The sequence below is a fragment of the Lontra canadensis genome, unplaced genomic scaffold (assembly GCF_010015895.1).
Source record: "Lontra canadensis isolate GAN:19392208 unplaced genomic scaffold, GSC_riverotter_1.0 scaffold232, whole genome shotgun sequence".
Classification (NCBI taxonomy): domain Eukaryota; kingdom Metazoa; phylum Chordata; class Mammalia; order Carnivora; family Mustelidae; genus Lontra; species Lontra canadensis.
Window position 1 is genome coordinate 404,284 of NW_022631226.1, and position 20,654 is coordinate 424,937.

At 45.7% G+C, this 20,654-nt stretch overlaps 1 protein-coding gene across 1 annotated transcript in view; it reads right to left on the bottom strand.

Moving 5' to 3' along the window:
* The window catches only part of MAPRE3 (microtubule associated protein RP/EB family member 3), a 52,051-nt gene extending 40,752 nt beyond the window's left edge, over window positions 1–11,299 (bottom strand). Inside the window, exon 1 of the mRNA XM_032849530.1 lies at window positions 11,138–11,299. The gene's annotated coding sequence lies outside the window, so the exon portion shown is untranslated. The remainder of the gene's footprint in view (window positions 1–11,137) is intronic.
* Window positions 11,300–20,654: the final 9,355 nt, after the last annotated feature.

A 20,654-nucleotide genomic window follows, 5' to 3' on the forward strand; every position in this document is an offset into this window, starting at 1 on the left:
GTCTACTTGTGATCTCTCTCTCTCCTTGTCAAATAAATAAATAAAATCTTTAAAAAAAAAATCTGCCTCCTCAGAAACCTTGGCCCAAACATGCCCCCACCCTTGGCTGTTTCCCCAGGCTAGAGGACTTCAGAGAATTAGCCTGTTAGGAGTCCCTGGGTCCAAGTCAGCCCTCGGCTCCGAACAAGACTTTTATTCATTTCTCATACGCCCAGGCTCATTTCTTACAGCAGTTAATTCAGACCTCCAAGACCTCACCCCCTACCTCAGCAAGTGGCCTTGGCTCCATTTCACTGAGGAAAAGGTCTTTTCTTGGCAGGAACGCCAGTCATTTTCCATGGGTTTCGCCCGGCAAGTCATGGGTAGAAAGGGCCATACCCTCTCCTCCTACCAGTCTCAGTAGAAGGGAGCCCTTCCCTCCTCTGCAAAGTTACCCCTTCCTTGGTGACCCACGATCTTTCCCATTTGCTCCCTTTCTCTCTTGCATCCAAATTATTTTCCTCAAATAACTCTTTCTCTCTTCTGCCATTACACACGTTCAGATCTCCTTACTATCAGAAAGCATTCAAGTCGATCCTAAACTCTTACTCTAACTGTAAGTTGGCTGGATCACCGTGGAGAACAATGCACAATGAGCTTACTATAAAAAAAAGAATAACATGGAAGCAACCTAAATATCCACTGACAGATGAATGCATAAAGAAAATGTGGTAATATACAGAATGGACTATCACTCCTTCATAAAAAAAGAAGGAAATCCTGCCGTTTGCAAAACATGGATGGACCTCGAGGGCATGGTGCCAAGTGAAATAAGTCAGACAGAGAAAGACAAAAATTTATACGTGGAATCTACGAACAACAAATCCATGGGTACAGAGACAGACTGATGGGTGCCAGAGATGGGGCATTGGGGCGGAGGTGAAATGAGTGAAGGTCAAAAGGTCAAAAAGTACAAAGAAAGGCAGTCCTGGGGATATAATGTAGAGCATGGTCACGGTAGTTATTTACTGTGTGGTATATTTGGAAGTTGCTAAGAGAGCAAATCTTAAAAAGTTCTCATCACAACAAAAAACAATGTGTGTGGTGATGGATGTTAGCTAGACTTACTGTGGCGATCATTTCACAATACCTACGAATATCGAATCGCTATGTTGTACACCAGAAACCACCACAATGTTATGAGTCAGTTATATCTCAATTAAAAAAAACCTGCAGGAAAAGATTCACAAATGCAGAGAACAACTGGAAGTTGCCAGAGGGAGAGGAGGGAGGGAATGGGCCAAATGGGAAAATCAAAAACAAAAACAAAACGAAACAAAATCCAACATTGTTTGTACCCTTTGCCTCTGTATGCCACTTTAGGGGATATACTCTGAAGAAACAGCCCACAAAAGGAAAACAGTGGCTTGTACAGTGATGTTCAGAGCAGAGATATTTACACTTGTAATTTGCAAAACGTTGGAAATACCCCAATTGCCCAATAATAGATTGATGGTTCAGCATATTTTGGTATCCGTATAACGGAACACCGCAGAAGGAGTGGGACATTTGGTTTTTATTTTTTATTTTATTTTTATTATTTATTTTTTAACTTTAATTCCAGTGTAGTAAACATAACAGTGTTATATTAGTTTTCAGTGTACAATATAGTGAGTGATTCAACATTTCCATATAATTCCTCAGTGCTCACCAGATAAGTGTGCTGGAATGGGATATTTGAAGTGACAAGGACAGGGATTATGTGGACACAGAGAAATCTGCAGATGAAGCACATTTTAATACATAAAAATTATATAAGCAAAAAATATACTTATTAAATTTTTATATACATTTACTTAGTCCTGGGATCGAGCCCCGCATAGAGCTCTCTGCTCAGCTGGGAGCCTGCTTCCTCTTCTCTCTCTCTCTGCCTACTTGTGATCTCTGTCTGTCAAATAAATAAAATAAAATCTTAAAAAAAAAAAAAGAATTGGAATAATAAAATAATTGATCTTGCTGCTACTGGTAACTACTTTTCTGCCTTTTCCTGTTGCAGCTCTCTGGTGACCATCCATTGCCTCTGTTTTCTCTCTTCCCAATTCCCCCCTTCACACTGCCCAACCTGGCTTCCATCTTCAGTGTTTTGCTGGACTCACACCCTCAGCAATCATCATGATTTTCTTCTGGATAGATCCTTGAGTCTAGTTAAGCCAGCAGCACTGAAGCTCTCTTCTTGACATCTTTCTCTTTTCTCTTCCCTTGCGGCTGAACCATCCTAACTTGCCCACACCTCTGCTTTTTTCCTAGTTGTGAATGATTCTTGAAGCCTATTACTTGGAGTGCTAGTCTCCATGCTCTATACGCCAGCCCTCTGGACAGAGCCTTTCAGGAAAGCCATCCCTCCTGTGTTGCTCATTCTCACGTCTGTAGCTCCATCCCAGCCTCACCCTCAGCTTCTGGTTCTATGTGATCGTTCCACGTGGAGGCTTCCTGCTGTCACCTCTAGTTCTCCATGTCTGAAATGAAACTTCTCTCCAAACTGCCTCCCCAACCTCCTAACTTCTGGCTAACGTCACCAGTGTTGTCCCAAACTGTCACAACCTCAGTTTGTTAAGGGTGGCCTGCTTATGGTCCTCATCACACTCACTCCCAGTCATTCCTAGGCAGACTCCATGCTTCTTGGAAAGTGCCCCCTGCTGTCCTGTCTCCTGAAGGCCTACTCACTCCCAGGACAAGTTCAGGCTCTGCTTCCTTTGTGAAGTCTTTTCCAATTACCTCAGTTCACAGTGATTATTTTCCTCTCACACTCCTTGTTGAAGTTAGACTCTCTAATACTAGTGACACACAATGCACTGTTCTTTTCATATCTTTTACCTAAACTCTCTCCCTCCTCTGTCGTCTGGTGGACAGGATCCCACACCATCCTGCTGGGCCAGCCCCAGGACATCTCCCTCTCTGAAGCCCTCCCAGTTCTCACAGGCTCAGGGTCACCCCCCCTTCTGGGCTGCCAACAGCACCCCTTCCCATCGCTGCTGGAGTTCCCAAACCCTTGGACTGTTGTGCCATACCATTTTTGTCCAACCCTCAGCAGAACGTTAGCCAAGTTCCCTAAGTGCCAAGACCACATCTTACACAACAAAGCACCGAGATGTGTTGCTGACATCTGATGTTGTCAATACCCTGGTCATTCCGCACACGCATCTTATCTTCCAAACCAGACTCTAATCTCCTCATGGAGACAGGGGTTAAATCTCATTTCTTTTAAATCCCATGGCGATTAAGAATACAAAACAGAAAGGACCCGAGGAGTACCTGTTGAGGGTATATTTAGAATAAAGCCCTGAGGAGAAAATATGTAAATATATATGACTAACCTATAAGCCTGGAAACTGTACTTTCTGGGGAATACAAGTCTTATCAAGCCTCAGAACACTGCACCTTGCTATTTTGGGGCCGGCATAACACATCTCTGTACTTAGCAGTGGTCCTGTCACTTAAAGGTGTTAATAGGATGCCCAAACTGGACACTTTCAACGGTGAACTCTCCCCATCTAAAAGCAGAATGAATCAGAGACTAAATCAGAGTCCCTGAGAAGTGGCAATAATCCACAGGGAAGGAGCTGGGGGTGGCGGCTGCCAGCCAAGAGTCTGGTGCTGCAGAAAAGTCTGGCTACGCAGTGACTATGACACCAGGGGAGAGAAGGCTTCAGGGAAACACTCCTCACAGGGGAAGAGATATTGAATTTCATCCAGTGGTCCAAGGCCTGCCCCTTTCACATGGCACAACACACGTTAGTCCAACTATGATCTTGCTGACTCAGAGAAGCTAAGATTTCATTTCCTACCAATCAGGAAACCCCATTTAAATGACAAGGTGACCAGGACAACCACACCCTCAATGCCTCTCTGGCAACCACTCTCACCAAGTGGGGAGCGTCTCCAGCTAGCCATCCCCAAAGACTTGTTCACTAATAATCCCAGGAGGCTAGGAAGGCCTCCACCCCAGCCAGGACAAATGTTTGGGTAGTCAGAACCATCTGGAAGAGGAGAGAGATTCTGTTCAAGGAAAATTTATGGCAGCACTGTGTGACAGGCCGAGCTGTGTGAGGGGCCATATGTCCCTCAATGCTAAAACCTGGATCCCTAGTACTCTGAGGTGAGCAGACACCCCTGTTAGTAGAAGACAGGACTCAGTCCTCTGGCCTAGGTCACAGAGGCAGCGTACAGTGCATGTGTGGACGGGAAAGATGAGGTGAGGGGATGGCTACTGGGCCACCTCTCCTTTCACAGCCACAAACTCCAGGGACCTGGTGTAGCGAAGAGGGAACTGCCCAGTCTGTCCCTGCAGAGGGCTTCTACCCATCAGGTGGCTACCGGCGGGCACCCAACCTTCTCTATCCTTGGAGGAAGAAGGACCCCTGAACTGATCGCTGAACAGAATATGGACAAAGGCAAAGGGAGTCCTTCAAAAGCTTGAGCACAGTCCTTCAAAAAGAGTTCAGGGAGGTATACACGCACAAAACACAAGGGCACTGCTCCTCCTAGGAAGTAGGTTTGGACACGTGCCTTTATCTGGGCAAACCTGACCAATCCCTAATTGTTGACCCTTTAGTTGTTTTAACTGTTAGATATTATTAATAATGTTACATTAATAAAAATCCTTTTATTTTCTTTTTTTTTTTAAGATTTAATTAATTAATTTATTTGACAGACAGAGATCACAAGTAGGTAGAGAGGCAGGCAGAGAGAGAGGGAGAAGCAGGCTGCCCACTGAGCAGAGAGCCCTATGTGGGGCTTGATCCCAGGACCCTGGGATCATGACCTGAGCCGAAGGCAGAGCCTTTAATCCACTGAGTTACCCAGGCACCCCTTGTACAGTATTTTCATAAACACACTTGATTTTCTAAATATTCTTAGAACTGTAATTTCTGATTTAAAGATATACATCCTTTTTTTTTAAAGATTTTATTTATTTATTTGACAGAAAGAGAGAGAGATCACAAGTAGGCAGAGAGGCAGGCAGAGAGAGAGGATATATGTCTTTTTAAGGCTTTTGATATACATTGTCAAAATTACTGGTTAGTTTTGAAGCAATGCTTCTTGCTCGGTTATTTTAAACATATCACACAGTGATATGTATCTCCCATATACAGGAAATAGTTTTGGGAAAAAATAATTTTACTTGGAATAAAAACATTTTAATAAGTCAAGGCCTATTTACTTCAGGTAAATGAAGCATCCAGAGCTCAAAACATTAATGTTACGTCATCCCTCTTCAGCAAAGTTGGTAGGACACGATGCTCGTGGGAAAGATACAGGGCTTAGGCTAGTTGGCTGGTCAACTCAACACAGAGGAAAAACCATCTTTGGCAACTGAATGCCTCAACAACCTTTGCCAACTGTCACAAATTTGTACTCTTGACCAAAGGGAAGATTAGGAGATGGAATGTGGATTACTCCGCATAACCCATCCTCACTCCTGGTTAGCAAGCCAAAGCACGTGTCCAAATGATAGGTGTGTCTTTTTTCTATAATAAATAGGACATCTGGCTAGGAAACACAACTGACCAACTTATGGGAAGATTAAAGTTCCATAATACGTAATTATTTTGTCACAGATTATCTACTTCCTAGGAGGAGCAGTTAGTAAATGAGCTGAGTGAAAGATGTGCTCTACTGGCCAGGTCTGATCAAAAACACAGCTAATGCCACAGAGTGTGTCCAGCACTTAGGCTGGAGGTTCTTTAACCTTCAAGCTTTTATTTATTTATTTATTTATTTATTTATTTATTTGACAGAGAGAGAGAGAGAAAGAGAGAGAGAGAGAGCACACAAGCAGGGGGAGCAGCAGGCAGAGGGAGAGGGAGAAGCAGGGTCCTCGCTGAGCAGGGAGCCTGACACGGTGCTCGATCCCAGGACCCTGGGATCATGACTCGAGTAGAAGGCAGATGCTTACCCAACTGAGCCATCCAGCCCCTAAACTTCAAGCCCTACTTGATGTAAAATAAGGGGTGTGGGTTTTTCATAAAGGTCATCTGGTCAGGTGGCATTTCCTAAACAGCTGAAAACTAGATTAGCATTTTGGAATAGTAATGATGTCTTCAACTGGGCAAGAGGAGGGACTGTTCTTGAGAAGGGAAGGAAAACAGGAGGAAGAGGTGGGGAGGTAGCAGGTCAGTGAAGCATCCTGGGCTGCCAGGGAAGCAGCCATTTTGGAGTTTCCTGCCCTCGCTTACTACCGGCTTGGTGCAAACCGGCTTGGCCTGCTGGAGGGAAGCAGTCTAACCCTATCTGCCCCGTGTACTGAAGGCTACAAGTAAAGGCAAAGACTTTTTTGTATCAAAATGTACTCACTGAAAAACAGCCACTGCTAACTCTACTGGTCTACATGAAATGACAAAAACACACATGTTGCTTATAACAATTCACACACAGAAGCACATGAGGTAAAAGTTCTCCTTTGAATCTCCCTTTCCCTCCTCTATACCCAAATTCTACTTCTAAGAGGTAAAACCTACTGTGTTTATCTTTCCAGTCTTTAGATGCCTATACCTGGGTATTTTCTCCCCAAATGAAATTTATACAAATTTAAGTTCATTTGCGTTCTACCTGAATGGGTCGCCCTGGCTCCGTAAATACTGGGTAGTCTCTGCCTTGATCCCTCTGGAAATGTTGCCATCCAAAATGACCTCCCTTTACCTCTCTTTACTAGAAAGGAGGTTTCCCTGCTAAGACAGGAAGTTCCTTTGCCTGGCCTTCTGGATCTTCTGGACAGATGCAGAAGCTGATTCGAGCAAAGTCACGGAGGAGAGCTACAGCTCTAATGGAAGAGAAAGTGAAGGAAGGCCATGGGAGGTTTCATCACAAGGGAGAGCTCAGCAGCTTTTTCATTTCCAATTAGGTTCGCTCCCCAGACTGGCCTCCCCAACTGGAGGTCTCACTGCCCTCAAGACACACACAAACGCACAAAGTCCGTGCTCTCCTAGGCCAGTGCTCCTGTCCTGCTAGTCTTTCAGATAACCAGGTCAGCTGAATATGTGGATACAAAGGGGCATTTCATATACTCCTATTTTGGCAGTTGGAATAACACTGCAAGTGCCAGGTCCTCATGGGACAAATCTCTCTGTGCATGTCAAATATGATGAGAGCGCTGCTGGGAGATGGAGACTATTGAAATGAGGGTCCAAGATAGACTTAAGACATGATAAAAATGTGTATTTTTTTTAAAGATTTTATTTATTTATTTGACAAATCACAAGTAGGCAGAGAGGCAGGCAGAGAGGCAGGGAGGAAGCAGGATCCCTGCCAAGCAGACAGCCTGATGCAGGGCTTGATCCCAGGACACTGGGATCATGACCTGAGCTGAAAGCAGAGGCTTCAACCCACTGAGCCACCCAGGTGTCCCCAAAATGTATATTTTTAAAAATCTTATACCCTAGCAATAGGAAATAGTGATTGTTATGTCTTAGTAAGCAGACAAGTTACATATTATCTTTCATTTAAACCCTCATGACCACCCTACAAAACCTGGTTATCATCCCAGGCCTGCAGGGGAGCAAATGGCCCGCAGACATTCCACAGCCCCCCCAAGGCCACGTGGCAAGGACGGGATAGGACCAACATTTGAACTCAGGTCTGTCTGCTTCCAGAGGCCAGACTGCCTCACTTTCTCTAGGAGAAGGGTTAGAAATCTCACTGGGGCTTCCTGGAACTACAGAAGGTTCCAGTCTGGGAGCTGGAAGATAATCCAGTTTACTGCTCCTCTTGGCTCCTCTCAGCCCCCTGCACCCTGTCTCCTAGAATGCAACGGCCTCACGGATGACAAGTTGAGAGGATGGCAAGCCCCTACCTTCGCGTTTGCTTTATATTAGATGATGCAAAGTTTTGAAAGGAAAACCTTCCTAGTGTCAGCATGTGTGAGGCAAAATTATTATTTTTAAGGTGGCAAGAATAAATATTTAATTAGACAGTGTGACACTAGATTTTACCTAGCTCTGCACCATCTCAGATAATAAAACAAGCCCTTGTCTACAGGACTAATTACAGACTGCTAAATTATTTTTATTAAAACCCTCTGGAATATTAAACATGAGGGATGAGACAATGTAGTATTGTAGACTAGCTCTAGAAATCTGGGTTCTAATTCTGACTCAGCCACTAATAACCACCAACATTCATTTGTATGGTGCACACAGTTTACAAAGTTTTATTCATACACTTTCTACACTAGCTGGGTGACTTTAGGCAAGTCACTTAACTCTTGGTGTCTCACGCTAAAATCTGGCAACGAGAACACTGAGCTATGTCATCTGAAGTCCCCTCTACATCTAACATCGTACAGGGCCTGGACTTACTTTAGTATCTTTACAAATGTATCTGTAAACAAATCAGGGCAGATGCATTCTGCTTGAGAAAAACAATAGTTTCTGTTCATCTTCTGAAAGATGTTACTCAGCCAAATTCATGTTTAGCTCATAAAATATTTGTTGCCAGCTAGTTGGCTCAGCTTCTGGAAGGTACCATAATAAGGCCTTGGGTTGGATTCTGACCTGGGAACTTCCCTCTGTTCAGTAGCCAAGTACTGCGCCTAACGGCAGTCAATCATCTCACACACATAACCCCATAAAGTGGGCTAGCTTGGAGGAAGGACTTGGAGAAAATCCGTCTTCACAATGCAAGCATTCTCAGGATGGTAGGTCACTAATAGCATCATCACATACCCAGAGATATTATAAATATCACCCTTTCTCAGTTTTAAAACACACAAATCTCACCTTCAAGTCTTGCCACTTCCTGGCTATTTTACTGTTCCTGAAATTAGGATGTGACTTAGAATCAACATATATATTTTGATCTGGTTGTAGCAAATTATTTTACTAAAAACTTTTGGTAAATTGCTGGTGTGTCTGAGAATCAAAGGAACATAATGCTATAAAACCACAACAAAAATTACATAGATTTAGGTCTAACTTCATTCAAATTGTTTCCCTCTCCCTGATCTTAACAATTACATTTGGTAACAACTGGGTAGGCAACATGTGAGACACAGATCTGTTTCCCAATAGTAGCCATTTAGAAAGCATTCCATCATTATCTCATAAAACACTGGTACGGGTTTCAAAGGTAAATTAACCCATATAAAAACCACTGTGATGCTCTGAAAATGTTCATCCCAGAACAAACTGGAAAGGGAACATTTTACTCACACCCTCCTCATCTATCTAGCCTTGACACATTTTCTTGCTTCTTAATTCACAACCCTCCACCCCAGTAATATTGCTGATTCCCAAAATACACTCGACCCAGGAGAAACAGCTCTCCAGCACAGCTGTCTGCTCTTGCCCTGCCCGGGTATTTCGGTGAGCTATGCAACACAGAGGACCACACAGAAGGAATGTAACTGTCAGGCCCCACAGCTCCCATCGCCCCACAGGCAGGTGCATCCCGCCAAACCCCAGACTGGCATTCGAAACAGAAGAAACTGCCTTCCTGCATAGGGGCTGTAGGTTTCCTGAACTTCATCTCTATGTTTAAAACTAGGGCGACAGCCGTCTTTGCGACTGTAAACTAATCTGATGGGCATGGGGGTGGGGAGTGGCTCTGAGGAGGCTGCCAATAGGCCATGATTGAGCAAAGTCAAGGAGCAAAATCATTATTTCTCACTGTTTGCAATCCCCAAAACTGCAAAATTAGTGGGTCCTTCACCATGATTTTTAGAAGTAAACTATCTACTCTTTTGGCAGCCTGGAGTAAAAAAATACAAAGCCTCTTGTAGGCTTTAACTGCCTGATATTTACACATATTTGCTAACAGTACACTGGAATCTGGAAGACAGGAAAAAAAAAAAAGAATCAAAGGAAGCTGGCAGTTAGATACATGCATAGTAGTTAGGAGCCCTCGAGTTGAGGCACGTTTATTAAGAGGGCCTCTGGCTGTAGGCACCAACTCTGACTTCAGCTCTATTTCTGCTGGAAAAAGAAAGCAGTTTGGGATCCTCCAAGATCAGGAATGCAGGGTGGGCAGGTGGATTGGTAGCAAACATAACCCAGCGAATTGTCCAGAGATGCTGGAGTCCTATCTGGTGACAGCCCCCACAGACCCACAGCAGCAGGAGGCGGGGTGGGGGTACAGGCCACAGACCTAGATGTAGAGAAATTCTCCTTCTTCTCCACTCTGCACCTTATGTTAAAACTCACTGTCACCCAATTGGTTACACATGGTATTTACAGATATCCGAGAGTAATTCCTGCCACAACCCCTCAACATACAAACAGTAAGCCCTTGCTACGGATGATAGCAGACCTCATATTATACCAGGGCTGTACAGCAAAAACGAAAACAATTAAAAATGAGAAACGCATACTAAAGAGTACTGCAAGGTGCTTATTCACAACAACACACCGGAAGCGCAGGAACTTCAGCTTCCCAGCGCAGCCTTCCCCCTCCCCTCCCGCCACTACCTCTAGTCCCTCTCCGTAGCGCCCGCCAAGGCAATGGCCCAGCCCACTAGAAGGCCACCATGCACTAGCGGGTGTTCACTAAACAGTAGCTAATCATCATGGGGCTGAGTCCTTCTCGGCAAAATCTATTCCGAAAGCCCCACAAGCTCTTAACAGTCAGAACTGTCCAGACCTGCTTCCCCACACCAGCCAGGGCAGGAGTTTGTGGGTAAGAAACCCGAGGCCCCAAGGTTTGGGCAGGCAGAATGTCCCCCCCCCCCCCGCCCAAGTCTCCCCTCGCCCTCTCCCTTGTCACTCTTTTTCTGGCATATCACTGGGGAAAACCAGAGAGGCCGGAGGTGTCAGGCCCAAGAGGAGTAAGGAGAAGCGACAAGGCCGGACCGGAGGCAGTTCGGGGCGATGCCGGGGGCGGGGGGGGGATCAGTCCGGGGTGGCGGCACCTCCAGTGGGAAGGAGCCCCCGAGGTGGGTCCGGAGGGAGGGCAGGGAGGGGGAGTGGCTCGAAGGCCTGACGGCCGCCGCGGGGACCCCGGGAGAGAGGGATGGAGGGAGAGAGGCGGCGGCGGTGAGGTGCGGTTGGGGGGGCGGGGGCGCGGGTGGGGAGGCGAGGGGGGCCGCCCGGTTCCCCTCCCCCCGCCCGGGCCCGGGCCTCCCGCTGACTCAGCCCCCACAGCGTCGGTCGCCTCGGCCCGGACTCACAGTGCGCGAGGCTGCTCCGGCGGAGGCGGCGGGGCGGGGGGGGGGACAGGCGGCGGGGGCGCTGCGGCTGAGGCTGCGGCTCCGGCCGGCGGCTCCGGGGCGAAGGGTCCTAGCAGAGGCCGCCGCGGTCTCCGGCTTCAACGCACAGGGACTGCGGGGGAAGAGAGCACTGCGCAGGCGCGATGCGGCCACCGCTGTCAGTCCGAGCGGGGCGGGGCCAGGGCACCCGCCGTCTCCAAGGCAACTGGGCGGCGAGGGAAGGACAGGTCCAACCTCCACCTTGTGTTAGCGACGCCGGCGGGGGGACAGAAGAGGGGGGCAACGAGAACAGTCTCTTTACATTGCCATAGCAACAAGGAGAAGAAACCGCCTCATAAATTTATGGTGGTACCGAGGGAACGCTCTTACCTCGTCACCATGGCAACTGGGAACAGCCCCTTCCTTTTTCCTTAGCAACAGGGTAACAATTCCTCCACCCTGCCGAACTAATCACAGAAGGAACAACCATTTACACCTGACTCCGTAGTAGCCAAAAGACGGATTCCTGTCTGCCTCACGGCTGCTGCAAAGGAAAAACTGGAGCACATTTCTTCTCTTTCAGCAACACGAGAGCTAAGGCTGAGTATCTCTTCGCGGTTTATGGTTTTTAATCACAGCCCATTACTCTAATCTCCAAATTCCATTTTTTCCTGTGTTAAACATACCTTTTCATCTCCTACCAGCTCTATACCTTTACCCTTAAATTGAGCTAACAAAATCGTCTATACACATATCACTTGAGTTCTTACCAAGCTTATTGTCTCTCATCCAATGCATTTCTTGTTTCTTCATCTTGCCCATTAGCTGGTTGAGATTCTACCTTCTCTTAACTAGTTCCCTCCTCGATATGTTGTTCACTGGTATTCCCAAATCTATACCAAGTCTCTTTTTATGGATCTCCCCAGTTCTTCTAGATCCCTCTTCTCCCTGTCCACACCTACTGTCCTTGTCCTTCAGTGCTCTACCTTTTTACCTTTTGAGGGGTAAAAAGGTAAATAGAAAAAAATTCTTTGAGGGGTAAAAGGTAAATAGAAAAAAATTGTCATTCTTTCTCACTTTCTCTGACTGAGCTGCCTCCGAGTCCCAGTCAGGATTTTCCCTATGATCTTTACACATATTTAATTTTTAATACGACTGCTACTATTATAACTCTCTCACTCCCTTAGTTCTCCATCTAAATGCCAAAATTCTAGCCATCTATTATCTGAGACTCTGGAATTCTGTATTTCCCGAATCCTCGCCTATAGCTAGTCTCTCTTCTACCCTATTCCAAATGCACCCATAGAGTAAATTTCCTCACTGGATACTGACCTCCTCCATGGCTCCTGTCACCCTCTGTAATCAGTGTAAGCTCATCATACCTTACCATTCTATCATCTGCTGACCCAGCTTGGACTAAGCCCTCTAGGTGAACATCACTGGATTCTGCTGGGCTTGTCGGCATACTGGAGATGCTGCATTCTCTTTGAATGACTCAGAAGTAAGAATTCATTCTTTTCCTTGTCTCCCTGTTTAGCTCCCAGATATTCCATACCAGGACTATTGGTGTCAAAGGACTCTGACTGAACCTATTTTCTTGGGGGAGAAGAAGGCAGCCCATCACAAATGGAGTAAGAAAAGAGAGTGCTGAGTCAAGACCCTTTCCAAGGCAGCTCTCAGAAAAGAGAGACTTCCTTATAGGGGATAATTCCCAGGACAAATCAAAGGGTTAGGAGAGTGAAAATCAAGGCTATACTTTTTCCTAGCCACAGAGCTGGAGAACGAAAGCTGTTCCTAACTGTTTCCACAGGGCGTCTGGATGCTATAAAGATAAGGGAAAAATTCAGATTCAGTTTATTTTGCTTCCCCATTCTGAAGTTCCAGCTCAAGTCCATGGTTATAGGTATAGACCTGGGTGGTGTAGACTGCCCTGAGTAATCCTGAGAAGAGATTATGCCCTTTGCTACATATGGGATAGAGGACCACTTTACAAAGAGTCCCAGCATACCCTTCACCTGGATTCTCCACGTTGACATTTTACCATGTGCTGGTTATCTATTGCTACAAAGCAAACCACTCCAACTTAGTGGTTTAAAACAATAACCATTTTGTCCTCTCCATTTCTGTGGGATGGGGATTCAAAGAGCTCAGCTGGGTGATTCTGGCTGAGGGTTTCTCTGCAAGTCCAGTCAGATGGTGGCAGCAGCTTAAACAGCAGGGGGCCAGCAAGACAACCGGCTCTGCTCTGTCCTGCTGTCTCAGAGCTAACTTTCTCGCCACACGGTGGCTTCAGGGCCATCGGACTACTTACATGGCAGTTGAAGTTTTCAAGGATGAGTATAATAGTGAATAAGTGAAATGATGCATTGCTTTTTTTTAAAAGATTTTATTTATTTGATAGAGAAAGACACAGTGAGTGAGGGAACACAAGCAGAGGGAGTGGGAGAGAAGCAGGCTTCCAGTGGAGCAGGGAGCCCGATGCAGGGCTCGATCCCAGAACCCTGGGATCATGACCTGAGCCAAAGGCAAGCCGCTTAACAACTGAGCTTCCCAGGAGCGCCGGTGCATCGCTTTTTATAACCTGGCCGCAGATATCGCTTTTGACATAACCTTTTGTTTGGAAAAAATCACAGAAGGCTACTTAAGATCAAGGAGAGGGAGCACAGACCCCACCTCTCAATGGGAAGAATGTCCAAGTCCTATAGTAAGAGCACGTGGGTGGGAGAGACTGTTGAAGTCATCTTTGGAAAAGACAATCTGCCACACCCTACACTCTGAGGACAACAATGCACATCCCATTCAATACAGAATATACTCATCCCCTCCCCCAAGACCCCAAGTCTTATTCCATGACAGCACCAGCTTGCCGTCCAGGAGCCCATCACCTAAATCAGGTCCCTGTGTGGGTATCGCTCCTCAGGTCCAGTTCCTTGGGCATAGCTCCTTGAGTATCATTCGTCTTGATCTGAAGACCTCGCAAAGTAAGGAAACACACATGTGCCTCATGTACGCCTAGCATACACTCGTGGCCCGGGCCTGGGGTTATTTCTATGGGCATTATCATCTCAAAAAGGAGAAAAGCAGAAGGCAAACACATCGGTTACAGTTCATGGCAATTCTTGAAATTCAGCCAGACAAATGTTGCCAGTTCCTGGTTTAGGGCTCAGACCCACTCCCATTTACTTACATTAGCATCGACATGGATCTTTTACTCCCAGCGCGTTATAATCGTGTCCTATGATGATTTGTTTTGATGTGCAGTTTGTCACAGATTTAGCCAGTGGAAGAAATTCCAAGTTGGCTCTTGTGCCCTTTGGATTTGTTTTCATCATTCTTTGACCATTTCCTTGCTTTGACACAAGATGTTCTAGGCTCATCTTGTACCTTTTCTGCCCCACCCCTGGAAATGGCCATTCACCAGGGAACCATGGGTCCTCCTGACTTTTTGATGTTCCTTTTTCCATTCTCCCTTGCTCCCTAAATCTGCCCTTAGACACTGGGCAGTGATTCCCTGGAATCCCATCTCATTTTTCTCTCTCCTTCCTTTATACATATTCCTGAAGTGGCCTAATTTATTTTTGTGACTTCTGGGGCTGTATCTCCAACCCAGGCAGCTCTCCCAGCTATCAGACCTGTAAATCTAATTGCCTTCTAGATATCTCCATCCCTAGGTTCCATAAGCACCTCAAATTCAGTGGGCTTAAATTAAACTTATTTACCCTTCCCCCACCAAACCCACCCTTCCTATATTTCCTATTATTGTTAATGGCCTCACTAAGAAAAACCCAAGGATGATTTTATCCCACATCTTCTCCCCAACTCCTTATACCGGAATAGTTTTCCAATACTATCAATTCCACGTCTGAATGTCTTTCAGCTATGACCCTTCTTTATCTGCATCACCTTTACCATCTCTTGCCTGAGCAATTGCAGAGTCTCCCCCCTGGTGTCTCTCCTTCCAACTTCTCCTACCTCTGATCCATCCTCAACACCACTGCTGAAGGCTCTTTCTAGAAGAGCAATCTTACCACATGCTTTTTCTGCCTAAATCCCCATGGCTGCCCTTCTCAAACTGGCTGACTTCTCAAACTGGCAACTTCCGGCCATGAGGAATTCATGTAAGGAAATGGAGGGGAGCAACTATAGAATGGCTTACATCTTCCCAGAGTTTAATTTTTATTTGGAGATTCAGTAAAAAAAAAAAAAAAATTAAAAATGTGAAGACAAATAGACATACAATGAATGAGAATACAAGAATCACATGATGTTATTTTATTTTTAAAAGATATTATTTATTTGTTTGCTAGAGAGCACGTGTGTAGGAGTGTGCAAGACATGGGGGTGAGGGCAGAGGGAGAGGGAGAAGCAGAAAGCAGACTCCCCACTGAGCAGGGAGGCGCGCTGTTGCGCTCCATCCCAGGACCCTGGCATCATGACCTAAGATGCACAAGTTCCATCCCACAGCCCTGGGATCATGACCTGGGCGGAAGGCAGATGCTTAACTGACTGAGCCACCCAGGTGCCCCCAAGTATTTGAACTCAAGACACCTCCACCAGCGGCCAATTTAAGAAACACTGGCTAGGATAAAAGGATAAAGTTCATTCTCCTCTACAGGGTGGACAAGCTATATTAGAATCTAGTCTTTACCAGCCTCTTCTACTTCACCTGCCTCTCCTTTTATGCCTCCCAGCCTCATCATCTCTTGCCTATATGTCAGCCGCAAAGACAAAGGCTTGCAGTAAACCGAGCAAGGAGTTGTTCTTTGTGGCCAAGCCTGTGTGATGAGGTTCACCTTGCTTGGAGCCCCTCCTTTCTCTTTATTAGGCAAAGTCTTATTCTCCCAGACCAGCTTCAGCATCAGCCCCTCTGGGACACTGGGACCTCTCCCAGAGAGCTGACCTGTTCTCCTTGGTACCGGGCACATTCTTCATCACGGCCCCGCCTCTCACCTTGTATCTTCACTCCTTGCCCCCCTGACGGTCCTCACACTCAAAGACCACATTTTATTTACCTTTGTGTTCTTAGCAACTAACACAAAACTAAAAACAGCCAAGCAAGCTAAAAACAATCTGACCCTTCTACCCTTCTTCCAGGGTGACTGGGAAGCCAAGTGGTGGCAGGAATCTAAGTAAATGGGTTAACTGGGGCTGGTGGGGGGCTAGATGTCGGTGGGGAACATGCAGGGCTTCTCTGCCTGGTGGTGAGGTGGGGGCAGGGAGTTGTGATGCCGGTAAATGTCAGGAAAACAATATTTGTGATTCGTTTGGAACTGGCTAGAAGTGGAACAGGCTCTCAGATGGGACCGATTCCCACATGTAGGAAACCCTTGACATGCTTTTGAGATTTACAACTGTGTAAAGCAATATGTAAGTTTGCTGAGGGACGAATTCTAATCACATGCCATGAAGCAGTTGAGTCCTTATCTAGAGAGTGACTAAGCCCTCAACCCTGGTGGCGTTGCATAAGCACTGGGGCTGATCCTACCTGGCTGCCTGACGCTGGGCCTTGGTTTTTCTCATCTATTGTTGTGATGGTTCAATGAGATAATGTACGAAAAATGGCTAGCAGTGCGGCACACACAGTAAATACCCAAATAAATGGTAACTATGGGTAATAACCAAACTTCCACAAGGGTCACGAGGTCACCTAATCACCCCCTCAGTTATAGCCTATTAAGTCATATAGAAGCCAATATGCAAATGTAGAATTTGCAAAGGTCTTAAGACAGACCTCCTGCAAACATTAGTGACGTGTTGTAGCCAGAATGAACAGGAACTCTAGACCAGTGGCTTCGATTGCAAGATGTTATCCTGCTTTTTGTGGAAAATGCCCACCATGATCTGGTGGGTAATCAAGGCTGGGATTCATTGGATTAACTTCCTAGAACCTCCCTGATCGCCTCCTGAGGTCAGTATCATTCCCATTTTCACAATAACAGCTGAGGCCCAGAGAGGTTAATGAACTTGCGTCAGATCACACAGCTAGTGAACATCAGAAGCGTGGTTTGAACCTAAAGCCAACACCCAAACCCACACTTCTTTCATTACCCCATTGCTTCTTACACTTTCTGTACTATAATTATTTGTACTATAATTATATGTCTTTTCCCCAAACTAATCTGTAAATCAAGAGCCACACTTGCTTCCTTTTGGTATCTAACACATGCCTGGCACGTATTCCATAAGCATGCATGATGTGGAAGGTGGGAAATGGTAGATAAACCTAAACTAGAGTTGTCAGATGAATAAATAAAATACAAGATGCCTAGTTAAATTTGAATTTCAGTTAAACAACAAATACTTTTTCTAGTATAAGTATGCCACACACACTCCTTGAGACACATCCACATGAAGGAAAACCCAAAAACTATTTGTTATCTGAAATTCAAGTTTAATTGAGCATCCTGTAATTTTATTTGCTGAATCTGGCAACCTTAACCTAAACCCTGAGATTGGCCCCAGGGGTCCTCCTGGCAGAGGGGCCGATAGGGCCTCTCACACTCAAGACTGACCTGATCCACAGCTGCTCTGGGGACTGGGATTGAGGCCATGGTAACCTGCACCGGTCTGCCTCTCCCAGGCCTTACCTGTTCCCTAGGTTTGGTCAGCTTGGCACCTTTAAGAGGAAAAAGCAGCCACTGATGAGCTTAACGCGCCACCTGGAGGCCATTCGGGGTACTACTACCGTGGTCAGGGGTATTGCCGTGGACCCAGGATTTTAGGGAGCTGGTAAAGGCCAAACAAGGCAGAGACAGGGTAGAAGGAGGCCAGTCTAGCCATGCAGAGGGGCAGGTGAAAATATACCTTCCTGGCATTTTCAGTTTACAGCTGCTGCTCTGGCTGCCTAGGAACTGAAGGCCCTTGCCCTCCGAAGGGAGATTCACTTTCCCACCACCCTCTGCCTTTCCAGCTTTTCCTTGCTCCTCCCCAGGCTGCAAGTCACTGGTTTATGAGAAGAATCATAACCTCATTCTAGAGGCTTGGTGCGATGTTTTAAGAGGAGGGTAAGCAGCATGGAGAAACTGCCATGGGAGGACAGTCGAGGAAAGGGAGCTGTTTGCTTAGCCGTGGTTCTCAGCACACCTGAAAACTTTTTTTTTAAGAGTTTGTGATTTTATTTTATTTATTTCTTTATATTTTTAAAGATTTTATTTATTTATTTGACAGAGAGAGGGAAGAGGAGCAGGGGGAGTGGGAGAGGGAGAAGCTGACTCCTTGCTGAGCAGGGAGCCTGATGCGGGGCTCGATCCCACGAGTCTGGGATCATGACCTGAGCCGAAGGCAGATGCTTAATGACTGAGGCAGCTGGGTGCCCCAGCACACCTGAAAACTTGTTGGAAATGCACATTCTCAGGCCCCACACCAGACCTACTGAGTAAGAAACTCTGGGGGGAAGCCTGGCAAGTTGTGTTTAAATAAAGCCTCCAGATGATTCTGGCACAGGCTGATGTTTGAGAATAGTTAGAGGAAAGATGTGTGGGGAGACAGGGGAGAAGCCCACAAAAATGTGCAAATATGAATGAGATGGCTATTTGTTCTGTGTGCCCATAGAGAGAAAAGCTAAGGGAGAGGAGTACAAGTTGCAGAGAGACAGAACTCATTTCTTTTCTTTCTTTCTTTCTTTTTCTCTCTTTTTTTTTTTAAAGATTCTACTTATTTATTTGATAGAGAGAGAGAGAGAATACAAGTAAGGGTAGTGGGAGAGGGAGAAGCAGGCTCCCACTGAGCGGGGAATCCTAACATGGGACTCGATCCCAGAACCCTAGAATCATGACCTAAGCTGAAGGCAGACGCTTAACCCACTGAGCCACCCAGGCACACCGGAACTTGGTTTTACCTAAGGAGGTACTACTGAACAAATAGAACTTCTGGGGTGTGTGATGTGTGCCTGGTAAAGGCACTGCTCTATCACTGGACCTGATGGTCAATCAGGAATGTGGTAGAAATCTCCACAGACTGTAACTTAGAGGTGGGCAATCTCCAAACCGTGAGAATCCACCATGAATTCTTGCATATCCTCTCTTCTTCAGCTCTCTTTTATCAAGAGAGCAAGGCTTTCTGGTTGTTCTGCCATTTGTGACAACGGCTTCCAGCTAAGTATTTACAGCACTCAGTTACCAAAGAGCAAATGTGGGGGCAAACGGCTTTTCTTGTTTCCTATTTGGGATTTTCTCAGGATGGCTCTGTCCGGACCTGTTGTTCTCTAGGCTGTGGCACATCCGTTTTCCGGAGGTTTCTCTCTACCACCATTCCTTACCCTCTTACCTATGCAGATCTGCTATTTCCTCCATCCCATATTTTTCTATTTTTTTGTTACTAGTTTAATATGTTGATGCACTCCATCAGGGACATTCCCAAGACAGATTACAAGTGAAGTCAATCTTTTCAGTCTTGCATGTCTGAGAGTGACTTTTCATTGACACTTGGTTGACAGATTGTTTGGGTATAGAAGTCCAGGTTGGAAATATTTTTCCCTCAGAATGTGGAAAGCATGTGCCATGATCTTCCATCTCCTAATAGTTTCCTTGTTAAGGCACATGACATTCAGTTTCCAATTTGTTGTATGCAACTAGTGTTTCCTTCTCTCGCTAGCTCTCCAGGCATTATTTTCATTGTTTAGATGTGTCACGATGATGTCTCTTCAATCTGGAAACTCATATCTTTCAGAAAACCAGGAAATTTTCTTCTATTATTTCTTCAATAAACTCCCTTTGATTTTTCTGTACTCCTATTTCTGGAACTGGTGTTAGACTGATTGTCTAATCTTCTTGCCTGTCCAGATTTTTTTTTCTGGTTTCTTTTTATAAGTCTGTACTCTCTGGAAGATTCATAGAATTGGATTTTTTTCCAATTCTAAAGAATTCCAAATTCTAAAGAATTCCAAAAATTCTTGGAATTTTTCATTTACCCCTTGATTCATCGCCTTTTCCTCTGAGATCTTTCTCCTTCCTGGGTTTTAAGAAGCCGCCTTCCTTTACTGGCCATAAGGCAATTCCTGGAGAGGGTCTTAGTTTATTCCCAATGGATCAGAGAAAGCCTATATTTTTGACTGTTAAGGAATTGGGATAGGAGCATCACCAATCCGTCACCTGGTGAGGGCTTAACCTCCTTCCTTCCTGCATGCAGAGTCTCAGTAAATGACAAAACCTAATTTTCAATTCTGTATTTTATTTCCTGCGACATTTTAACATCAGTCATGGTGGGATCTGAAACAACATGGCCCTGGATAGTGGTGGCAGGGGGTTGCCGGATGAGGCCCGGGCGTACACATGGTAAGACCCATTGATGGCTTACTCTGTAGGCATCTTTCTTACCTCCCTCTGCTGCCTGGGGCCACTGTGCTTCAGCTCCACTCCTAGGGTGTTTTTAGTTAAAAAACTTTGCCATACAAGGTAAACATCATAAACGAAATTACTTCTCCCCTTTTCTTAAAAATTTCTCACATGATTTTAAAAAAACGATTGAATATCCTCTTTTCACCCTTAGGCTAGACCAGGGT